The following is a 24,346-nucleotide window of genomic DNA, read 5'->3' as shown; positions in this document are numbered from 1 at the left end:
GTCAGGGCCTGAGTACAGTTTCTCCTCCTCGTTTTCTGGTTAGTGATGGGGAAAAGGAGTCAGACCAGAAAAGGACCAGAGCAGCCACTGAGGCCAATTGCCATCAGGGCTTCCTTAAGGCAATGGCAGATGGACCCCAGACGCCACCTGAGTGCCAGGAGTGAGAGACCCTAACCCTTACAAGGGAGCCTGTTCCACAAGGACACATCCACTACTCTTAGCACTCACTGCTTCTGGCATCCTTGCCTCCATTTCCCTCTCCCCAGTTCTACACATATTTACATTAGAGTTCATGTTAAGTAAAGTGGGTCCCTCGATAGAAAAAGAGCGTGAGTTGTTTTAGACCAATTTTAAGGGTAGCACCGGTTAATTTTCTTTGGTGACACATCCTTGTGGTAATGCCAGCACCTTCAGTAATAGTGGTGGGAACTTGGATAAGTGGAAGGAATGGGGTAACTGAAAAAAGGGGTGTTGGAAGACATTGCTCATGCCATCTTAGAAAACCTGTGATTTTGATGTATTTTAGGTGTAATGCAGTGACTCAAATATACCATTTTTTTTCTGTAAGATATCCCCTGGAGCGGGCAGAATGCTGTCAGAACCCAAGAAAGCAGTGGGAATAATAATTTCTTCTTAATCTTAGAAGAGGAACACAGACGTAAACCAAAGTAAAAAACAAAATCCCTGGGGGAGGGGAGAGAGCCTGGGGTAAAGACAGGAGGCGAAGCATGAGGTTTCCTTTACTGAACCGAGCCTTCCCTGTAGGTCAGTGGTAGGCAAACTCATTAGTCAACAGAGTGGCAAACCGCGGCTCGCGAGCCGCATGTGGCTCGTGAGCCGAAGTTCGCCGACCACTGCTGTAGGTCCATTTCCTTCTGTCTCAACCAACTTGGACCCAATGCTTCTCTTTCTTGAGAGGAAGCTTCATTTATCAACTAATTTTATGGGGAAAAAGGGAAGGACACTTATGTTCTGTGACAGTCAAACTAGAGTACAGTAATTTGAGAAAAGATATGGAAACCATGGAAGAATGTCAGAGCTTCCCAGTGAGGCTGCAAAGAGGGGACACAAGGGTCTTCCCCAAATTCATTCTTATTATCCCCAGTGAATGATTCTGGGGCCTGATTAGCCCTCAAAACGATATTGGCAAAAGAGAAATGTCTTAAACAAGGAACAGAGGGCTGTTCTCAGAACTTAGGACTGACAAAGTGGTTCAGATTCCTTGTGAGCTTTCTCTTACAATGGACCACACTTCTGGGGAAACTTTTCATTCATAAAGTACTCACCGTGTTATCCTGAGGCATCATGTTGGCAGCATGCGGCCCCACCTGGGTCTCATCGGCATGAACGCTCTAGCTCAGAGGCTGTGCCTGGTGCTTTAGAATTGACTCATTGAAAAGGTTGTGGAAGTGGTTAGCACCTGGCAGGTAACTTGGAAAACTGAAAAAAAAAAAAATGACTCAAATGCCTGAGTGAGGAATTCATGCTAATTTTAGCAGATCACTGTAGAGGAAACACGTTCATTACGGGCACCAGCTCCTTTGAATAGCTGTTTACCTCTCCCTGAGATGACACCTCCTCCCTCTGCTGCCACCTCCCACGTCCACCACGTGGCTTCTAGAGTATGGAGCCTCTGCTGTTGTTGATTCAGTCAAAGCCCACATGTACCTTCAGTGGATTTAAGGAAATTATGGCAGTCATCTAATCTGAGCATTATAATCATCCCTGGTGACTGTAAGCAACGATTAAGCTGAAATTACCATGTCCATTCATAGACCCACTTTGTCCTCTTGGAGAGAACAATCTGGAAGCCAGTCCTATAGTTCATAAAAAGATGGGGCGGGGGGAGTTGAACTACCATTGGCAGGAGTAGAGATGCAAAGGAGGCTCACCATTTTTGTGTCTACTTGAGTTCCAGTGGCTTCTTGTGATTGTTGCCATAATTTACTAGTCATTGACAAACAAGACTGTTATCATCAAGTTTGTTTCTTTTTACTCTTTCCAAAAATTAGAAGTTATACGGTCTAACCTTAAACTCAATGCAAAATAGAAAGAACTATATGGTAGTTTAATTTTTTACTGTTGCTAATCATTTTTATAACTTTTTATTGGATCATCCATAAAAATAAAAGCAATTCTGTTATTACCACACTACTCTCATTTGGTAATGGGGCTCATTTCTTTTCTGTCAGGTATACTTTGTCTAGAGCAGCAGTTCTCAACCTGTGGGTCGTGACCCCTTTGGGGGTTGAACGATCCTTTCACAGGGGTCGCCTAAGACTATCAGAAAACACAGATATTTACATTACAATTCATAACAGTAGCAAAATTACAGTTATGAAGTAGCAACGAAAATAATTTTATGGTTGGGGGTCACCACAACATGAGGAACTGTATTAAAGAGTCGCAGCATTAGGAAGGTTGAGAACCACTGGTCTAGAGGATACTTCACAGTTCTGAGTTGATGGGCGATTTGTAATAAAAGTTTAAGCTTGCTGTTCTTAGATATGGCTCCATCCTGGGAAAGTCTTTTTAAATTTTTACTATAGCTCGGTAGGAAGCTACCTTTTAAAAAACTCCTTTTGTTATAACAGTTGACTGGTGTTTTCTTTTCCTTATAAAATATTTGGACTGTTGGCCACTGCTTCTCTTTGAATCTTGTCACCAAGGTTGGCTGCTGCTATTTGATGATTCCTTAATTATCTGAAAGGTGTGTCAGAGACTCACAAAGACCTCTTTGCTGGTGTGGGCTTTAAATCTTCTTTAGATTCAATTAGGTTCCATGGACCCTGTCTCCGAAGTGCAAGAGATGTGTATTAGACAAGGTTTTTCAGAGAAACAGAAGCAATAGGAGATATATTTATGATTTATTTTAAGGAATTGGCTCATTCTGGATCCACTCATTGTGGAGTCTCAGTGAGTTCAAAATTTGATTGGGGAGAGGCTAGTGGGCTGAAGACTCAGGAAAGAGTTTCAGTTCAAGTCCAAAGGCAGTCTACTGGTGGACAAGAAAGAGCTGATGTTGCAGATGAAGTCCAAAGACTGCTGGGAGAATTCCCTCTTGCTTTGGGGAGATCAGCCTTTTGTTCTATTCAGGCCTTCAACTGATTGGATGAGGCCCACCCTCATTATGTAGTTCAATCTGCTTTACTCAAAGTTCACTGATTTAAATGTAAATATCATCCAAAAACACCCTGATAGAAACATCCAGAATAATGTTTGACCAAATATCTAGGCACCATGGCCCAGCCAAGTTGACATATAAAATTAACCATCACAAAATTTTCTCTTTTTCTCTCCAATTCATTGTTGTACCCTTTCTACTCAATTGCATTCCTTGCCCACAAAATTAAAGGATTAGTTTTAAAATTTACTTTGCCTACAATTAGCCTGAGCCCCTTGACAAAAAGTCATATTCCAGGCCCCTCACTCAGATTGTGATGCCTTTTGTTAGATAGATGGTGATTCTGATGCAAAAGTAGGTTGTGGACCATAATTCTGGAAATAGAGGTCTTAGGAATAGTGCTTATCATCTTCCCATTCTTGCTGATTTCATAATACAAATATGAAACATCATTTTATTCAGGGATTTGACTGTTAATAAATTCAAGGTCACATGGAATTAATAAAAAAAGATAACTGCTGATAAATGATATAATGGCTCAATACATATCCCCAAACTGTCTTATTTGTTGGCTCTGATTTATATTGATAGATAAGTGGAGTCAGGCCCCCATTCTTAAAAGGTTCCTTAGAAATCTCTCTAGCTGTAGCTTAGGAATCCATCATTCTCAGGCTATTTGGATCATATATTAGAGCTGAATATTCAGATTGTGTTTTGAGAGAGAATTGAACTGACATCATGGCTGGGAGCCATTGATAATTCCCCTTAGAGCCTGTATCTTAATTCTGTCTCCAGGGGTTGGCCTTCACATGAGAAAAACACTAGCATATTGGGCTCTTGAAGATTCCTGACCTTCTGTTACCTCCCTCCCCACTCTTAGAAGTCAAAAGCTCAAGTTCTAGAAAGTCCTAGTCTTCCTATGGCCGAGTTCTTCTGCTTGGGTTTGGTTTATGGGAAATAAATCACTGCCCTGAAGTTGTTTTCTATTCATCACTTGTTAACATCCACTGTCCTCATTCTCCAGCCCATGTGGCCTGGGCAGGTGATACTATCCTTCCCCTCTACTTATCCTTTTTCCCGTTTCAAAAGCATGTGCCTCTTTGTTAGGGCTCGAAGTAAATTCTCATTTCTGAGGTTTGTTTACTTTCTATTTCATTCCCAGAGCAGAGAGAGGAGCATGCCTAAGCTGTGTGCATGAGCACCCTTTCCAGCTTCCAACCTGAGCTCCTTCCACAATCCCTGTAGGCGTGCCCCCCGCCCCCCCCCCCCCGCACCCCGACACACACCTCATTCCTCCCTCAGTTTTCCGTAGTTTTGCACATGTTGTTCCCTCCATCTGGAATCCTTAGTTGCCACACCACTCTATCCCCACTCTCTGCCCCTACCCTCCTACCTTCCTAACTATACTTCAGACACAGCTCAAACTCTTCTTGCTTCCAGAAGCTGTCCCTAATCCCTCAGTGCTGACTCCCTCCTCTAAAACCCTATTGCATTTTATTTTTCTTATGAGACACATGAGTATTGATGTATGCTTGTATTTCTTTACATCCATTATTATTTGTACTCACCTCACTGCAGAGTTATTGCCTGTCACATGCCTGATACTGGCTGAGGCTCTGGAGATACACATTTGGTCAGAGATGACATGGCCTTTGAGACAGAGTTGGAAGGTTGTGGGGGCAGGGTGCTGGACCAGTAAATCATGGTGATGCAGGCTGGGCTGTGGGAAAGAGTTGCAGGTGTGTCCTGTGAGCCCTGAGACAGGTTCAACTCAGATGTGGGATCACTGGGCTTCCCAGGGGAGTCTCGGGCAGGTGAGTTTCTTGATGTTGTGATCTGTGCCTGCTTCCTTCGGCATCCATTGTAACAAATAGGATGTGCTGTCCACATGGATGATGCTGAAAAAGTGCCCATGAACCGAATGAACAAAACAAAACAAAAATATGATGGGAAACCAGTTCTCTGAGTGTTGAGTTAGATATATAATTTGAGTTACATGGTAGTTAAATATGGTTGATATATGGTTGATAAAGTAATAAGATGGAAAACAGTCTCTGTTCTGAGGTTCTCACAGACAGTGTGACCCAGAACGCTGTAGTCACCACTGAGGACCACCTTAAGCAACGTTGCCAATCCTTTCTCTCTCGTTTCAAGAGGAAGTAGGTCAGTGGAATCAATGGAATCGTTGATGCCATCCTTCTGTTGGTTTGAGTCCTCTGAGAAACTCTCTCAGGCAGTAGCAGTGCACCGGAGGGCAGGAATGGATGTCATATTCTCTTACCCATCACTTCTCCCATAGCTTATTTTTTGATTGTCATTAGCGTGAACATAAAAGGCCCTCATGAGACCTTGAAAAAAGACTGTGACATGGTAACACTGTGAGAAAGAAATGGGGTGGGAGGGTAGCAGAGGAAGCCCATCAAAAAATCAAAGGGCCTCACTGTATCCTAGGCATTCAGGTGTGGAGCCCTTTTCTCACAGTTCTGTCCAGTTCATTATATCTCTCAGACTTTACAAAGAGGAGACATACTCATAAGTCTGCATCAAAGACAGATACCTATCATTCTGAGATTTGAATGAGTAATTTTAGAACACGGAAATAAGGCACTGATTAAACGATGCCTGAGAGAAGAAAATCCATCACTTGGAACTTGGCAGGCCTGTTTTCCTTGTCTTTCCGTAAAATACTTATCCTTTTGTCCTATTTTTTCAGTCCATAATTCAGTGAGCTTAGCATGAGCTGCTGGAAATAATGAGGCTGAATGGCTTTGCCCGAGGAGGGCATCCCCTTTAGGGATCCGGAAAGCATTGTGGTGCTTTGCTCACACTCACCAAAGGAATTTATTTCACTCCTCATCTTGGATATTCATTTATTTCTGCACATTTTCATTCTCTCACCCAGCGTTCTATGAGCACCTCTATGTGTCCGGCATGGAGCTTCACCCCAACAAAACACAGGGGAGGAAAACCACCTGACTCCCTGCTCTCCAGATGTTGAAAGTCAAAACACTGGCATCGGAAATCATTGAACTTGACCTTCATCTGATGCCCAAATATCCTCTGAAACATCATAAACTTCCGCAGTCTTCCTCTAATTAAATATCTAGTCAGTGCCCATTTGAGGTATTTCCTTCATATTTTTAGGGGGAAAGAAACCATTTAAATGGTCCCCAGCATGGACTTCTGTTTTTGACAGTTACCTCAAATATGGCTTTAAAGTGCAAATAGTAATAATAAAAAGTACAAATGGACTCATTTGTCTCCCTGAAGTCTGACAGATTGGAGCTTTAGTTTGATGATGGTATTTGTCTTTTCTTTCGTGACATCCTCTGAGTTTCTTAAGAATCAGCCTGCCTTTGCAGCTTGTCCTTCCAGTGAGGGAATGTTAGGTCATTTAGAATGATCTGTGATGTGTTAGGGGATTGTCCAGCATAACTTCCCTCCAACTGGACAGAAATACCAACATGGGACAAATGTGTCTTAATGACAGACAGGGTCCAGGTTCCTTCCTGGTATTAGAGGAGATCTCCCCTCCCTCTCAGAATAGCTCCCTGCTGGCCATCCTTGTGCCTCAGTCTCTAGATGTTGGCCTCCATTCTCTGCTACAGATTCATGTGAAGACTCCTCCAGTGGATGTGGTGTTTGCACTTTTATTTACAAATATGTTTGACTTCACTTAGCCCAGTGTTTTTCTGATTTTTTGGTCTCAGAATTCCCTTGCATTTTACAAAGTCATGAGGTCCCCAAGAAACTCTTGTTTATTGGGCTCCATCTACTGATATTTATTACATTAATTTAAAACAAAGGTATTAAATATTTATTATTTCTTTTAATTAATAAACCCATCACATATTACCAAAAATTATACCTTCTTTATGAAAAGTAACTATATTTTCCAAAGCAAAAAATAATTTAGTGAGAAGTAAGGCACCGTTTTCATTTTTACAAATCTCTTTAATATCTGGCTCCAAAGAAGAGAGCTGGATTTTTACATTTGCTTTTATATGTGATCTATTGTGAAGTGTTGTTTTGGTTGAAGTATAGGAAGAAAATTGAGCCTCATACAGATTCTCAGCTGGAAAGAGGAGAAGTGTTTTAATAGCCTTTGCAGATAATTGAGTATCTTGAAAATACTCCAGAACTGGACAAGTGGCAGATTCATAAAGGTTAATTGAATGTGGAATCTGAAACCATATCAATGATCTCTTGTATCCTGGTACATTAAAATCCATTGGTCTGTTCTGCATTTTGGATTTTCTACCGATGAATGGTTTTTATAACATCACAGATTTGTCATTTGGAAAGTAATGGACTTATACAGAGCTTCCAAATGTTACCTTTCATTATATAATAACCCCAAAAATCACATCATGATTAATATCACCACCAATCCCATCAAAATTGTCTTTAAGTATTGGGGGTTTGTCAAGCTCATAATGAAAGATAAACATTTTCCAAAATTCTAATTTCTCCTTTAAGGCTTTTAAAGCTCAAATGTTATCTCTGACAACAAAAACTAGTGGTTGTTTCCCTTGAAGTGGCAGTCTTACTCGGTTCATTTGAGAGAAAGTATCTGCTGAATGGCCAATTCTGAAGAAGCCTAGTTTGCCTGTGAGTCCTTCTTTCAAGAAGAAAAGGTATTCCATGAAAAATGGGATCATTAGGTCCTGACGCAAAGAACTGCATGTGTTTGCTGAGACAATCCCTGGGCTTTGGGGAGCAGCAGGAATGCTTTATGTACCCCTCCATCCTCCCCCCATCCCCACCCCCGCCGTTTTGTTACCCAGAATGTTAAAAAGATGTGCAAGGCTTGAGATTTCATCAAATTTTAATTGGCATTTTCCCCCCTGCAACCTTTTCGTTAGTCCTTGTTGCAAGCTCTTTAGATAGTAAAGAGGAGCAAGGAAATGAAGCGATTGCTTTTCAGAAAATTGGCTGCTTCCCTGGGCAGGAGGTGGGAGAATCCAGCCAGGATCTTGCTGTTGGGAGGGCAGCAATGGTGGTGGGCAGGAAGCCGGATTATAGGGCAAGGAGGGGCTTGGGTCACCAACATGCCTTGCCCTTTTGATAAGTTTGGCACGGAGTGGAGGGAGAAAGTGGGAAACTGGGACAAAAGGAGGGTTTTTACTCCTAGAGCAGAGATGTGCCACATTGAAATAAACAGAAGGAAAGAAACTGGCTGATGTGACAGGTGAGGGGAGGGGTGTAGTTAATGGAGGAAGGTTCCAGAGAAGATGGAATCAAGAGGAGGTGTGGGAGAGAAGGTGTGGAGATCTGTAGAAAAGGGAACAAAACTCCCTTCTTTGAGGCAAGTGATGTCAGGCACCAGTCTTGACAGAGTATTAAAACAATTTAAAGAATTGAGGTGAAATTCATCTAATACAAATTTAACTCATTTTAAGGTGAACAATTCAATGGCATTCAGTACAATCACAATGTGTGTGACCACCACCTCTATCTAGTTTTCATCTCCCCAAAGGAAGCACTGTACTCATTCAGCAGTCTCTCCCCATCACCTCCCCATTCTCTTCGCAGCCCCTGGCAACATCCTTTGGCATTCTGTCCCTATGGATTTACTATTCTTGATGTTTCACATAAATGATATCATATGTGACAGTTTGCATCTGGCTGCCTTCCCTTAGCATGATGTTTCGAGGTTCATTCAGGTTGTAGCGTGTGTCAGTACTTCATTCCTCTTTATGGTTGAGTAATATTCCATTGTGCAGATGGACAATAATTTGTTTATCCATTTATGATTGATGGACATTTGAATCATTTCTAGCTCTTGCTATTGTGACTAGTGCTGCTATGAACATGTGAGTACAAGTGTTAGTTGGAATATCTGTTTTCAATTCTTTTGGGTGTATACCTAAAAAGTAGAATTGCTGGATCATATGGCAATTCTATGTTAGCTTTTTGAGGAAATGTTAATTGTTTTTCACAGTTGCCAAAGAACCATTTTACATTCCTACCAGCAATACATGGGGATTCAAACTTCATATACTCACCAACACTTGCTCTTTCCCTTCCCTTCCCTTCCCTTCCCTTCCCTTCCCTTCCCTTCCCTTCCCTTCCCTTCCCTTCCCTTCCCTTCCCTTCCCTTCCCTTCCCTTCCCTTCCCTTCCCTTCTTTTTTTTTCTGACTTTTGCCACCCTAGTGTGTGTGAAGTGTTGTCTGGTTGTAGTTTTGAGTTGCATTTTCCTAATGACTAATAATGTTGATCAGAGAGATTTTTGTTATTTTTATTTTGTTTTCTAAAAACTCATACTCTGTGCTTTATGTCTTAGGAAAAAAACATTTTGAATTTTCCCATCAAAACTGAAGTCATATCACCTTTGTGCAATCTTGGTTAAAGGGAGAGAAATCATTGCAGATATAACGTAGTCCAGCTCCTGGGGATTGGAGATTGTTCTGCCTCTGAATGGAGGCAGGTGATTCTGTTCACTTGAGCCACCTGATACTGGTCCAGGCTAAGTCAGCACTGGGATATCTGCTCAATCCATGGTTATTCTTTGCCTGACACCCATTTAAAAGCTTGGTTTATTTCTATGGAATGTGAGATAAGGAAGATTCAGAGAAGATGCTACTCAAATATTGCCTCGACTGGAAACTGGCCAGGAACCCACCACCTCTGTGAGGAAGGGATAGGACTGTCATCACCCCACACAGGTCAGACTGACCTGAGTCCCTGTAAGGGTTTCTTTCTTCTAATTGCCTTCTCCTTGTATTCCAAGAATAATCCCAAGAAACTTGGCCCAACCTCCATGTCTGTTAATCATTAGCAAGAAGGAACTTATTCTGTACTCAACTTCCTTTGACATAAGGGGCATTTTTGAGGCTAAGATAAGCATTTAATTGAGCCACGAGCATTAATCCTTTTCAACTTCACACTGGAGGATAGTTTGTAGTTTAATGATAATTCTGTAGTTGAGTAGGATATTTCCAAACCAATAAGGGAAAAAGAATCTGGCTCCAGAAGAAAATGAGCAAGCTCTCCCTGGAATACAACAGCTGTGCAATGATGGATAAATGGAGCAAGGTTACCGCAGGCCCTTGGACTGCTGCCCTGAACACAATCCACCCTCTCTCTATGACTGTACTTGGTTTCCACCCAGGTTCTGGGCAGGAAATTCGAGCTGTGTCTCAACCTCAGACAGAGGTGACTATGTGACATGTGCAGTGGGATATCATGTAACGCTTGAGTGTGGAAAGAAGGGCACAGAGGACAAGGGCTGACTCCTTCTAGGAGTCAGCAGAGGCCAGCAAATGTGGAATGTTTCAAAGCTGTCCAGAATCAAAGGTCATTAATTATGGAGGACATCAGAACTGTCACTTACACATCTGTTTTTAGCACAGTCACAATATTTTGGCAGGAGACTAGGGGAAAATGAAGCACATGAATAGAAGAAATACTGGTGGCAGCTTATACAGTAGCATTTATACATTCCACAAATAATTATGCATGTGTATTAGTGTCTACATCTAGAAGAAACTTAGAAAATTTACCTTTTCTCTCTTTATTCTCTTTCCACATTATAATTTAACAAGTGCTTTCCTAACTTCACTACCATGTTTTTTCTTTTTCTTTTCTACTAACCTTTTTCATTTCTTTACATGCTTTCTTCATTGCATTTTACCTTTAGCCTTTTTCTTTGTATTCTCTGGTATCGGTTTGATTTAGTATATATTTAAGTGCTGATAAGCAAAGTATAATAGGTAGTCACCATCAGATGGTGTCAGTAACAAACAGTTGAATAAAATTATATAGGTCAGGCAAATTAAACATTGATGCAAGAGGCATTAATGGTCAGCAGACATTAAAATATTAAAAGAATGGAGAGAAACCAAGATGGCGGCATAAGGTATACACCTGTACATGTTGCCTCTCACAACCACACCAAAACTACAACTAAAAGACAAAATGACTATCACCCAGAACCACGGGAAAGCTGGCGGAGTAGAAGTTCCACAACTAGAAGGAAAGAAAGAAGCTCATTGAGACTGTGTAGGAAGTGCAGAGGCTCGGAAAAACAGAGGTACAGAGGCTCGCGCTAATCGGGCTGGTGACTGGGTGCTCTGTTTTTTCCAATTGGAAGGGAGACACAAGCTCCCAACTCCCCTGAACTCTAGTTTCCCACAAGACTCTGGGGACCCAGACTCATACAGGGAGAAACTGGACTGTCTGGCATCAGGTTGGAAAGTGAGGGTGGCTTTCTCACAGAGGTGCGCACAGGAATCATTGTTTGCTGTGCTGGGGTGCGGGAAGCGGGACGTGGAAACACAGAGACGCAGAGAGGTCTGACTGGCAGCCATCGCTGTTTGCCACGCCTTAGTGATTCCCTGAGACCCCTCCCCACCCAATTTACAAACCTGCCTCAGCTGTGCACAGCGGCTTTTGCATATGAATGGCCTGCCCTTTTGCAGCTTAACCTAACAAATTGCAGCTGGGTCAGACAGCTCCAAAACTTCCAAACCCCAAGCAAGGAGAAATCTGCAGATCCTGCTGTAGCTCCTGCTGGGTGGCCTCAGATAGTAGCTGACTTGCACCTCCTTGGAGATCCAGGAACCAGTGTACCTAGAGGTCAGTGTGAGACGACACCAGATTTCAACTCCTCACATACATAAGTGACACACTCAAGAGGCAGACTCAGTGAGCACCAAAGCCCCACTGAAGCAAGTCCTGCCCCATAAGGGTGTCTCCAGCACAGCAGTTCTTCCATTATAGACACAGCCGATCCTCACAGTCAATTGGCCTGGAGTTCAATTCCTCCCAGTGTACCAACAGCAATCAAGGCTTAACTACAACAAGACTGTGCACTCAGCCCACAAAGGGGTGCACCAAGAGTGTCCACCTCAGGTGATAGGGGAGGCTGAGCCACTGGGCCCTATAGGTCACCTACCACACAAAGCCACTCCATCAACACAGGGAAGCAGCCAAAATGTGGAGACAAAGAAACATGTCACGAATGAAAGAAATGGAGGAAAGCAAACTACTGGATATAGAGTTCAAAACCACAGTTATAAGGTTACTCAAGAATCTTCTAGAAACTGCCGAGAAACTTAGTGAGACATCTGAGGAACTTAGTGAGACCTTCAAGGATCTTAATGAGAATGCCAAAAAAATGGAAAAGGACCAGTCAGAAATTAAGCATACGCTGTCTGAAATAAAGAATAATATACAGAAATCTAACAGTAGATTAGAGGATCCCAAGAATCAAACCAAAGATTTGAAATATGAGGAAGCAAAAAACACCCAACCAGAAAAACAAAAAGAAAAAAGAATTAAAAAATATGAAGATAGTGTAAGGAGCCTCTGGGACAACTTCAAGCATACCAACATCCGAATTATGGGGGTGCCAGAAGAAGAGAGAGAGCAAAATATTGAAAACCTATTAGAAGAAATAATGACAGAAAACTTTCCCTACCTGGTGAAAGAAATAGACTTACAAGTTCAGGAAGCACACAGAACCCCATACAAGAGGAATCCAAAGAGGACCACACCAAGACACGTCATAATTAAAATGCCAAGGGCAAAAGACAAAGAATCTTGAAAGCAGCAAGAGAAAAATGGTTAGTTACCTACAAGGGAGTACCCATACGACTGTCAGCTGATTTCTTGGCAGAAACTATGCAGGCCAGAAGGGAGTGGCAAGAAATATTCAAAGTGATGAACAGCAAGAACCTACAACCAAGATTACTCTACCCAGCAAAGCTATCATTTAGAATTGAAGGTCAGATAAAGAACTTCACAGACAAGAAAAAGCTAAAGGAGTTCATCACCACCAAACCAGGATTATATGAAATGCTGAAGGGTATTCTTTAAAAAGAGGAAGAAGAAGAAAAAGGTAAAGATAAAAATTATGAACAACAAAGTTACAACAAATACATTTATCTATCAACATGTGAATCTAAAAATCAAGTGAATAAAAAATCTGATGAACAGAATAAACTGGTGAATATAATAGAATCAGGGGCATAGAAAGGGAATGGACTGACAATTCTCAGGGGGGAAGGGGGCGTGATGGGTGTGGGAAGAGTTTAGACAAAAATCTTATACCTATGGATGAGGACAGTGGAGGGGGGTAAGGGCATGGGGTGGGGGGGTGGGGAATCAGGTGGAGGGGAGCTATGGGGGGAAAAAAGAGGAATATCTGTAATAATCTGAACAATAAAGATTTATTTAAAAACATAAAAAATAAAAACCAGTATCTTAAAAAAATAAAAAGAATGAGCTACATATCAGGAAAGCATCAGTTTGAAGTGATGATGAAGCAATCTGCTCAGGAAGTTTTGTAGGGTCTGGAATGGAAAAAGAACCTTCAGCTAGATGAATGGCAAAGGCCATGGCTAGATGGAATTTTGATTAGATTAAGGATGTGACTGTCCCACAGCCCACGGTCACAGACTGTGGGAACTTGTACTGGAATCTAGTCCCTTTTCTTTAAGCTTGAATTACTTTCATTGATTTTTCAATCATAGCCTGCTCCTCTATTTTTAGGGTTTCTCTGAACACATGGAAGATCTTGGGGATAAAAAAGATATTATGTTGTGCCGTCTAAAATCAGAAGCAGCAGCTAAAGTTGACTTTTGTCTTAGGGCTTCTTTAGGTTGCTAAAATAAATAAAAATGGAAGAAGTATGGGCTTACATATTTAGATTAGAATCATATTATACTTCCATCTTCTACTGTAAGAACAATTCATTGTGCAATCTAATAGAATATAACCCATAAAATTCTGTTTGGTTTAAATTTCCAGGATGATAATGAGACAACAGTTTCATTATTGCATCCTGGTAGAAAGAATATTCTCCTCAGTAGGGCCCTGTGACAGGGACATTTTTTTCACTCCTGTTATTGGATGGGGATATTGAGGCTCTCAGGCATTAAGTGTCATGATTTCAGTGAGGGTTGAAATTTTGCAATTTGATAGTACTTCCAAATGTACTAACTTTTAGTTTTGTGTAGATCAGTAAGAAACCATACGAAGCCCTTATTATTTTTGTCATCTTGTTGATAACAAATATCTCTGTGTTTAAAGATAGCTGTTCTTGTACTTGGTCCAGCCAATGTCAATGTGGCTTCCACATTTGTACAGACCATTCTGATGAAGTCTGAGGCTTTGTGGCCCAGTGGAGGCCAGTAGACATAGGGTAGAATAAGGGTCAAGATATGACTCTCCTACTGAAATTGCATCATGTAATTCCATCAGTGTCTCTGTCTGATGATGGGAATGATGAGCATGTTCATGTCACAAAGCTGTGACTTGTGCAAGGTTGAGGTGTAGCACAGACCCAGATAGGTGCTGGAAAGTCCTAATGGAATTTGAAATGAGGTTATATATATGGAAGTGTTGGCAGCGAGTCACCACCAGAATGTCACTGGCGACTGGACCTTGGTTCAGCGACCTCAGTTCTTGAGTTCTGGCTAAGAAAGAATTCAGAGCCAAGACTCAAACTATAAAAGTTTATTTAGAAAGTCACAAAGGTAGGAAAAGTGAGCCAACTGGTGTGGACTCAGGAAACAAGTCACAGAGACAAATGAAGGGCCTTTGGAACTCAGGAGGAAAAGAGAGGCAAGGAAATCTCCCCTGGGGAAAGGGGTGGGAAAAGGTGTGCTCCCTATGGGGAGTCATACTGTGTCCTCTGTCTTGAGGGTATTTATCTGGAGGTTTCAGAGGAGGATCTCAATAGAATATTCATCAGCTTTCCAAATGTGTCCTTTCCAAATGCATTGTGGTCTCTACTAATAGGTCAGAACCAGGACAGGGGGTTACTAGTCAGTGCAGCCAGTTCTAAGGTTAGCCATGGCATCACTTGTCTGGTTTTGCTGCTTTTTTGGGCCTGAAGCTAAAACACAACTGAGGCCTAGATGTTACACCTAAGAGTTAATGGTTAAGGAAGTGATCAGTGCAAGGGCATACAAGGAAGTTGAATGAGGCCACTCTTGGCCCCTGTTCCTCCTCCAAGAGGGTCTACTGCATAATAAGTAACATGCCGGGGCGGGGGGGGGGGGGGTGTCTGAACCATATGACCAGCGATATGCTAGGGGAAAGGTGACCCTGGGGAAAAGTCCTTGTTTTCCCAGTTTTGCCTGTTGCTAGGCACCCAGGCTTTCTACCCTGGTGACCTTCTGTACCTGGCCCATCTCCTTGTTCTACTCATGTCTGTCTAACTGCCTACCACAGAAGCATTTTTTAAAGAACTTTACAAATTATAGATGGCACGTGTGATGTACAAACCAATGGAAATGGCTTCTTTGCCTCCATCAAGAGCTACCTTCCGATGGCCCTGTTGCCCTTGGCATTCCATCCCAGTTGTCCTTGGAGGTGTTTCCACTCATCGTCTTTTGAACTACCCAAGAATGCTTCTGGCCTGCATGACTGATCTTAACCTACTTTAGTGGAAATCATTTGGGGCTAGACTCATGTTTAATTTCCTTCTCAGTTCTAATTTTGAAAGACAATTGAGAGAAAGTTGATACTTGAATTTCTAAGTCAAACTCAATAGCATATACTCTAAATGCTAACATTTTTGTTGTTGTTGTTTTGCTTTTAAAATCTGTCCTGTGACAAGAGTTGGGGCTGTTGGCCACAGAAATGGGCAATTAGAATCAGCCGGTTTGGCTCAGGAGGTCATGGTTCGATTCCCGGTCAGGGCACTTGCCCAGGTTGTGGGCTCGATCCCCAGTGGAGCTCATGCAGGAGGCAGCTAGTGGATCAGTGATTCTCTCTCATCATTGATGTTTCTATGTTTCTTTCCTTTTCCCTTCCTCTCTGAAAGCAATAAAATAGATTTAAAAAACCACAAAAGAAATGGGCAATCAACTGCCTTGTCTTCTTACCCATTGTTTTGTAGCATTTCTCAGCTAAATGTATTTTTAATTTTGTAGTTAAATAAAATTATTGACAAATATCAATTGTCGCCAGTAATACTCATGAATATATAATTGTTCTCCAAGAAGGATACTAATAAAAGGGTCTTCTAAAAAATGGCAAAACCATAGTTATCAACCAGCAGTAGTACTAGGAGATAATTTTTTAAAAATGTTTTATTTTGAAGGTCTTTATTTGTGAACTAAAAAATCTTTAAAAAAATACTTTGAAAAAATAAAAGTAACTTGACATTGGTACAATTAAGTTGCCCATCATTTTGGTCAGAAGGCAGTAGATTGGGGGTTGCCTACTTGGTGTAAGATTCAAGAATATTCTGGGAGGTTCCTTCATCCCAAATTTCCTTGACACATCTTCATGGCAGGATGCCTGCAATCCTGCTATTTGAGCTTCATTCCTATGTAATTACAGCATGATTTCCTATTTAAATGCAAATGGCCCTAAAATGGTATCCCATTAAGGTGTTATCTGTCATTAAGACTAGAATAACTTAGTTCAGTCAGGGGTTGATTTCAGTAGGAAAGAGAATAGTAGATAATTCTAGAAGGCAGGTGCCTCCTGGAGGTGTTGTGTATGAGAACAGGGACCAAGGTTGGGAGAGGTGAGATTTATCAAATTTGGCAGCAAATCTGAGCCTTGGTTTGGTTTTTATGTCTCCCTCGTTTAGCAACAGGGGAGGCAGGTGGCATTTGAGCCATTCTCAGACAGCTGTTGTGCCAAATAAACAAATCTACTTTTATTTTAGTGGAGCCTGAGAAGCTCTAGGAGAAGTGTTCATCTGGCAACAAAATGACCTTGAGCCCATTCCATAGCAGAAGCCCATTTATGCAGCCCTCAGAGAAAACAGGAATTTGGGCCAGCTCATAGGAGCTTTATTTCCTTCCAACATGTGCATCTAAAAATTATAATTGCAAAAAATTATGTATTCAAGATTGGTTTTGCACCAAGGACTGCTGTGCATGGCAGCCACACTACTAGGTGTATCAGCCTTTGTTAGTACCTGAGCACATGAAAGAGGAAGCGAGCTTAACGTTTTTTCCCTAGCACTTAGATAGATCTGTGCTGGCTCAAGGACTTCCACACCCCACAGCCCTGTGACATGGGCATTTTCATTATCCCATCTAATGATGAGGATACCAAGCTCTAGGGAACTCAACATGCCTTTCCTTTCGTTCCAAATAAAGAACTTGTAAATGAAAAACTCAGTTTTCCACCTTTCTATGTAGAGAAAACTCAGTTCTTCCTTACTGTGTGTTTCTCCTGTGGGTTTCTTTGCCTTTGCAGGGAGCACTTCACTTCTGACACTTGTGGTCATCAAATGTGTAGAGGTTTTCCCCACACCAACCAGCAATTCTCAGACACCTGCTGGATTTCCAACAATTTTAACAAAATTCTAACTGTATCTACCTAGAGAAAGCATGAAATCCCACAGGTTAAGGGCTCTGTCCCACATGACTTCCCTTACCCCTTAAGATGATAGTTGCAAGCCCAGGCTATCTGTCATCTGAGCTTCTGATTGACTGGCTATAGATTGGAGGTTCCCATGACCTTTCCTTGGGTTTAATTAATTTGTTAGAGGAGCTCACAGAACTCAGTGACACACTTCTTACATTTGCCTGTTTATTAAAGAACTAGAGGCCCGGTACATGAAATTCGTGCACTTGGGGTGGGGGTGGGGGGAGGTGTCACTCAGCCCAGCCTGCACCCTCTCCAATCTGGGACATCCCTCTCACAATCCGGGACTGCTGGCTCCTAACCGCTTGCCTGCCTGCCAGCCTGATCACCCCCTAACCACTCGCCTGCCAGCCTGATTGATGCCTAACTGCTCCCCTGCTGGCCCGATTGCCCCCAAATGCCCTCCCCTGCTGGCCTGATCACCCACAACTACCCTCCCCTGCTGGCTATCTTTGACCACATGGGGACGGCCATCTTGTACAAGGGCATGAGGGTCAATTTGCATATTACCTCTTTATTATATAGAATATGATAAAGGATAGAGGTGAAAAGCCAAATGAGGAAATTTGTATGCAGATTTCCTCTATTATTCAGAGTTAGAAGACTGAATTATCACCCAAAAGAAATTGTTTCATGTGAATATTATAGATTAATAAAAAGTTTGAAAGCAAGCAAGATTCGCCTTGCCTGTGAACTTACCTTTTGCCACCCCTGAGTTAGATATTTGGATGAATTTAGTCTGGAAATTATAATGATTATTTTCTAAATCTCCTATAGAAACACATTTATTAGCTATAACCTGTCATTTGTTCAATATTAAAATGATGAAAGCAACAAAAATTTATTGAGATAAGATTTAATTAAAATGAATGATAGGACCTTCCCTCCTCTGCTGGTGTTATTTCCATTTGTGTGAGTATAAATTCAATAAAGTAAGAAATGCATTGATCAGAGCTGGGACTCTATAATATAAATAAAAATCTTTCATAGTAAAATAAAGATATAATTTTCCCCTCCTCCAAATGCTGAAGAAATGTCTTTAATCAAAGTCCATAGTATCAGGGATTGTATAATCAAGCAAAACAAACCTCTTGGAATTTAGGCTGTGATACCAATATTCTAGATTTATGTGTATATTCTCATTTCAGTAGGAAAACAAGGGGTTGAATAATTGCATTCACTCTCCATAAGGAAGTCTGAATTGATCCCTTATATCAATTCTCTATGTTTTACTTTTCTGTTTATTTACAATCTCTCTCTTTGGATTGGACTTGAGACTATATAGAAAGCTATGTATACTATAAAATGATCTATTCAGAGAAAAATAGATATGAAGACTAAGGCAAAGGAGAAGTATAGACCCATTAGGAAAGTAAATCTAGGTTCAAGTTATGAATGTCCAGAGGAAGACCTGAATGCCAGCTGAAGATGGGAATCCTATGGGATAAGTGTTGTCGAATATCTGTTGTATCATTTTAGATCTTTCAACAGTTAAATTTTAAAAATCATAACATAAATAATAGAATCTTTCAGTTATAGCACATCTTCTTTTATTTTTGCCTATTATTGAAGTGAGGTTGAATAGCAAACAAAGTTATAAATAATATAAATTACTTGTCCAAATTCAGGGAGGTAGAAGAACCAGGAATAGAATCTGAGCCAGCAATGCAGTGTTTCCTCTTACTGTCTACACCAAGCATGTCAAACTCAAAGGCTAACATGGGCCAAATAAGCAAGGTTTAAGTTTATGTGGGCACAAAAAAACAAAAGCTTCAATTTTCATAGAAGTGTAGGTTTATTTCGAGAGACATGCTGAATACAAAGGGCTGAAATAAATGAGTAATCATTAACATAAAATAATAGAACATTTTAATAGAAATTAATATTTTTCTTGAACATTAACATACCAGACACTGAATAACTGCACAAATTAATAAGCATAATGCAAATAAACCTATTTTTCTAGTTCTCTGAAAGCAAAATATTTCCTTTTGTGCACACCAAACAAGTCAGTCCAAGACTAATGACGTGGCAATTGGCTGCTAAAATATTCGCTGCTAGTATTGGTGGAGAGAAATGGTGCGCCTGCGCATAAGGTGTGTAGGGGGAAATGAATGCAACACAATTATAATAATAAGTCATTAGTGAACTTTGTAGTTTGTTATTAATAATTATATATAACAGGATATTGTAAAAATTAAGTTACAAAATTTTTATTAAAATGTTTCTTACATACTGTTAAATTGTCTGGGCTGCAAAAATATTCATTGTGGGCCACATGTTGCCCGCAGGCCGAGTTTGACCTGCTTGGTCTGTGGTTCATGGTTGTCTGTGGTTCACTTTTGATATAGTGTGTGTGTGTGTGTGTGTGTGTGTGTTTGTGTGTGCGCACGCGTGTGCGTGTGTATGTGTACAGGTCGAGTCCTGAAATCAAATGATCTGTGCTCAACTTTCAACTCTTCAGTTAATTAGCTGGCCCAACTTGGTTAATGTACTCACCCTCTCTGTATCCAGGTTTCCTCAAATATAAAGTTGGAATAACAATAGCTATGAGGATAACTGCATTTTGCAAAGCCCTTAGAATGGAGCCTGGCATTTACTGAATGCTCAATAAATTGTTCACAATGAAGATGATAGTGATGATGACAATAACAGACTTATTTCTCTAACTAGTTTGTCATTTCCTAGAGCACATAAACTATAGCTCTATGCCTCTGTATGTACAATGCCATCCTGCTCACACAGCCATTATTCAATGAATATTGTTTGTCCTCCAGGATAATCGGTTGAATATAGTAAGCATCAAATAAGTATTTGTGGAGTTCTGAAAACAACATTTAAGGAAGACTGCTCTGAAAATAGTTGGAGGAACAGCTAGAGAAGGACTGGCTGGATGTTATGGGCTACATTGTATTCCTACAAAATTCATATGCTAAAGTCCTAACCTCTAGTACCTCAGAATGTGACTGAATATGGAGATTGGGCCTTTAACGAGGAGATTAAGGGTAAAATGAGGTCATATGGGTGGGCTCCAATATGACTGGTTCCTTCCAAAAAAAAGAGATTAGGACATAGACATGCACAGAGTGAGCAGACAGCCATCTATAAGTCAGGGTGAGAGGCCGTCAAAGAAACCAACCCTGCCAGCACCTTAATTTTGGAGTTACCAGCCTTCAGAATTGTGAAAAACAACAACAATAACTTTCTGTCATTTAAGCCACTCAGTCTATGGTGCTTTGTGTGGTAGCTTCAGCAGATGAATACAGTGGGAGTAGGAAAGAAGCCCACCAGCATTGTTTAGCATTCCAGAGGCATGGAATCACTTGCAACAGGATGGTGACACTGGGGATTTGTGATCCACATGGGACTGAAACTCAGATCCATTAAACCTCGGAGTTGAAGAGACCTTTGGAGATCAACCCCTTCAAATCCCTATTCGGTATGAATGCTCCCCTCATCTCATTTCTCAGAATGTTATTTGAGCTCTGCTTCTCATATTTTGTAACTAAATTCCTAATCTTAAATTGTAAGAATGTCTTTACAATGAGACCAAATCTGCTTCCCTCTGCCTCTGTATGACCTTGAGCAAGCTATCAAAATTCTCTGACAGTAGTGAAAGAAAAAAATAATAATACTGATTTTGCAAGACTGTTGGGAGGATTAAGTGAATCCTTGTGTGGTGCTTGGCATATGGCGGGGCTTTCTTCAATAAATGATGGTTTTGTACCCTGCCCTGTCCCCATTGGATTTCTACTTGTAGAGAAAGTTACCTCTGGTTGTTCATCTTGGCTTTACATGTAAAAATGTAATTCAGAATGAGTTTTCCACCTGAGGTCACCTGAGGAAGATGTTGGGAAGGATCTCTATTCTTCAATGTGTCCTTCTCATCAATAACTTATGCATTAAAATGCCCATTTTATTAAAGCCTTTTTCTTACCATTTTCTTTTGGTATAATAATGGAATTTTAAAATAAGAAAGTAGAATGATATGTCATCTACTTGTGGGATCAGGCTATTTTCAGGGAAATTCAATAAAAGATGAGTTTGCAGTGACATTCATTTTTTCAAAGTTGAAACTAGACTTTTGTGAATGGATTGGAATGTTGCAGCAAACACAGATGGCCATGACTTGAAGATGGAGGCTGACTGCATGGACATCTTATGCCTAATTATGGCCATGCTGAGAACACACAAGTTGGCAGAATGTGGCTGAAAATGGCGTTAGAACATCTCCATTTTCCCCATGCATACATCCAATGTTTAGGAAGAAAGGCCTTTACAACATTTCCTGAAAGACAGTTACTTTTTTTCTCCCCTGAGTAACAAAGTGAACTTCAATGTCCTTGAAAGTAAAGAGTATGACTGTCATTCATTATTGTTTCTATTATTGAGAATTTAACATTTAAGCCAGAGAAATGAATTCTACGAATTCGTGAATGTCAAGTCTTGAATTTAATGTTTAGATGATCTGTGTGTTTCTAAGCCTTTAAAAAAATAAGCTGCTACATTTGCAATTAATGAACCCAAATAGAAGAGCAATGGTATGTCTAATGTCTAATGGGAAAATAAGATTATAAGCAATGCAAGTATGTTGTTTAAATTACATGTGTAATGAATAGAAAAAGACCCAGTTAATAGGCAAGAATTTGAAAAATGTAATTCATACCCAGTTTCCTTTGAGATGGCTCACTGTGTCCCAACAAGAGGTAACGATTTTTCTTTGTGGCTGGAGTCCAGGTGTGGCTGTGTGGCCCGGGCTCAGGGAAAGACTTTCATAAGCACTTTCACATCATAAATAGAATTTTCATATAATGTCTTAAATTTTGCATCTAATTCTTTTTGTTTCTTGAAATACGTAATCTGGGTTTAGCAAAAGGCTTAAAAGAGCACGCTAGATTGATTTGATCCTTTAGTTATAGCTCACCTATGTGGAATCAAATGGAAGAGTATGCTATGCTTACTGCTTTTTATATAGATTTTAGTGTTCATCAACTTGGTAATTTCAGACCTGAATGACTACCCAGTCTGTTCCCATGTCTGGTTCCCATGTCTGGTCTAGGAGTTGTAGTAATAGGTCCCTGGCAGAGGATACTGGGACAATGCATCTGTGGCCTCTGTCTCCACTGGTTCAGGATCAATGCATTTGGGGTGATGGGACAACTGGGGCTACAATGTGACTGATGCTGCATTGTTACATGAATTGGTCGGGCCTCACTGCCTTCCTTTCCCAAACTCTGCATAGAACAATATAAGCTCTGGGTGAAGGGGGCCACAGAAAGCCCTCACTTGGGACACTTTCTTCCTGGACAATTGCACCTGGAGCTCATCCATTAACCAGGAGCAAAAACATTCCAGAGCTTTCCAAAGTTAGGAAACAGATTCTACTTCTTGTCCTTGCCAGTGTATGGAGAGCTAGTTTTGAGATGTCTTCTGCACTTTTACCCATAGGCTCTGTAAGCAGGAATTGCTGTCCCCAGCAAGGTCTGCACTGGCTGTGCCGTGCTTGTGACTCCGGCATGCTGGGGAAGCTGAGAGGCAGCCAAGCCTTCCCTTGCATAGGAATGGCTGAGTCTTCTCTTCAAGAAGATTCGGTTGTTCAGAGGGAAATGTGCTCAGTTCTGTGATTCGTGTTGCCCACAGGAGCAAACTCATAGGTCCCTTGGGATGAGCAGCACTTTTCCTGGCACATGGATATGAAATAAATTTCTGGGGTGGGACTTCACATATGGGGACTTGGCAACGTGCACACAATGTTCTCTGCAACATCTCTGTGGTAAATGCACTAGCAGATTCCGTAGGGAGGAGCTGGACACAGGACACTGAAATGGAATTCTGATGCTTCCAAGTTTTATCTTTCCTTTTGTGGGACTTAGCCAGATTCTTAAAATAAAAGCAACAGATTGTTTTATTATAGAAAAATTTAAACATATTTAAAATTAATTTGGCAAACCATCATGCCTGCATCACTTAGTTTCAACAATTATCAACTCATTAGCCAGAGTTTTGACCTTGCAGGTGTTAAGACATTTAATTATGAATAGCCTAGATGTTGTTTGGAACCAGACTGGCCCATAATGGAAATTGAAATAGGCCTACAAAGTCTGTTAGCCAGGAGTGGTTTAAAGAAAAATTTCTCCCATTTTCAGAGGTTTAGGGGCTCATTAGTCACCTTTTTGCTTGGGATTGTCCTCCTAATCCTTGTTCAAGTATCTCCTTTAAAATTAACATGTATTGGTGTTTCTCTTTCAGGCGCCATAAATACTGGTGTCCCTCGTTCGGTGCCATAATGCCGGGGTTATTTTCCCAGCCTTACAAAGGGTTCAGCATTCTGGAGAAAGGGGCTGTGCATAGATGATTAAGAAGGAGTCCAGAGACAAAAGATAATTTTGAAAGGCATTGGGAGTCAGAGGATCTTCAGCTAAAGGAACTAAAGACTCTTACCTTGACCAAGGACCCGTGCTTTTATTCAACACAATTTGTCCTAAGGCAAGGTGGAAATAATACACTTCAAAGGGTAGGGTTACAGAAGCATTGCCAGTTTGGGGAATAGCCTACAGCTATTCAGGTGTTTGGCCAACAGGAGGCAATAAAATGCCCTGAGCTGTCTGGCAGCAAGCAATCATCCTATTCAGGTTTGGGGGAAGTGCCGTTTAGCCGTTCCAATAGGTAAACTACATATGTGGCTCACCCTTGTTAAGCCGCCCAAGCTTCACAACCTTTTGGTAAAACTCTTGTAATTATTACATGCTGGAATTGGTTCCTGGCAAACATGTAGTTGAAGAATGTATAAGGGTTATGAGATAGAAAGGGAGTCGGAGAAGAGGATGCTGTACCTGCACAGGATCCTCCTGCAAGTCTACCTGTAGGCATCCTATTAA

The 24,346-nt window shown here is 41.1% G+C and overlaps 1 protein-coding gene across 1 annotated transcript in view; it reads left to right on the top strand.

Moving 5' to 3' along the window:
- DNER (delta/notch like EGF repeat containing) overlaps positions 1-24,346 on the top strand; it is a 256,070-nt gene that overhangs the window by 145,370 nt on the left and 86,354 nt on the right. The gene's annotated exons all lie outside the window — the stretch shown is intronic.

The sequence above is a fragment of the Plecotus auritus genome (genome assembly GCF_963455305.1).
Source record: "Plecotus auritus genome assembly, chromosome: 5".
In the NCBI taxonomy this organism is placed as follows: Eukaryota; Metazoa; Chordata; class Mammalia; order Chiroptera; family Vespertilionidae; genus Plecotus; species Plecotus auritus.
Note: the sequence above shows the minus strand (reverse complement) of the source record. Positions and strands in the feature narration are given on the sequence as shown.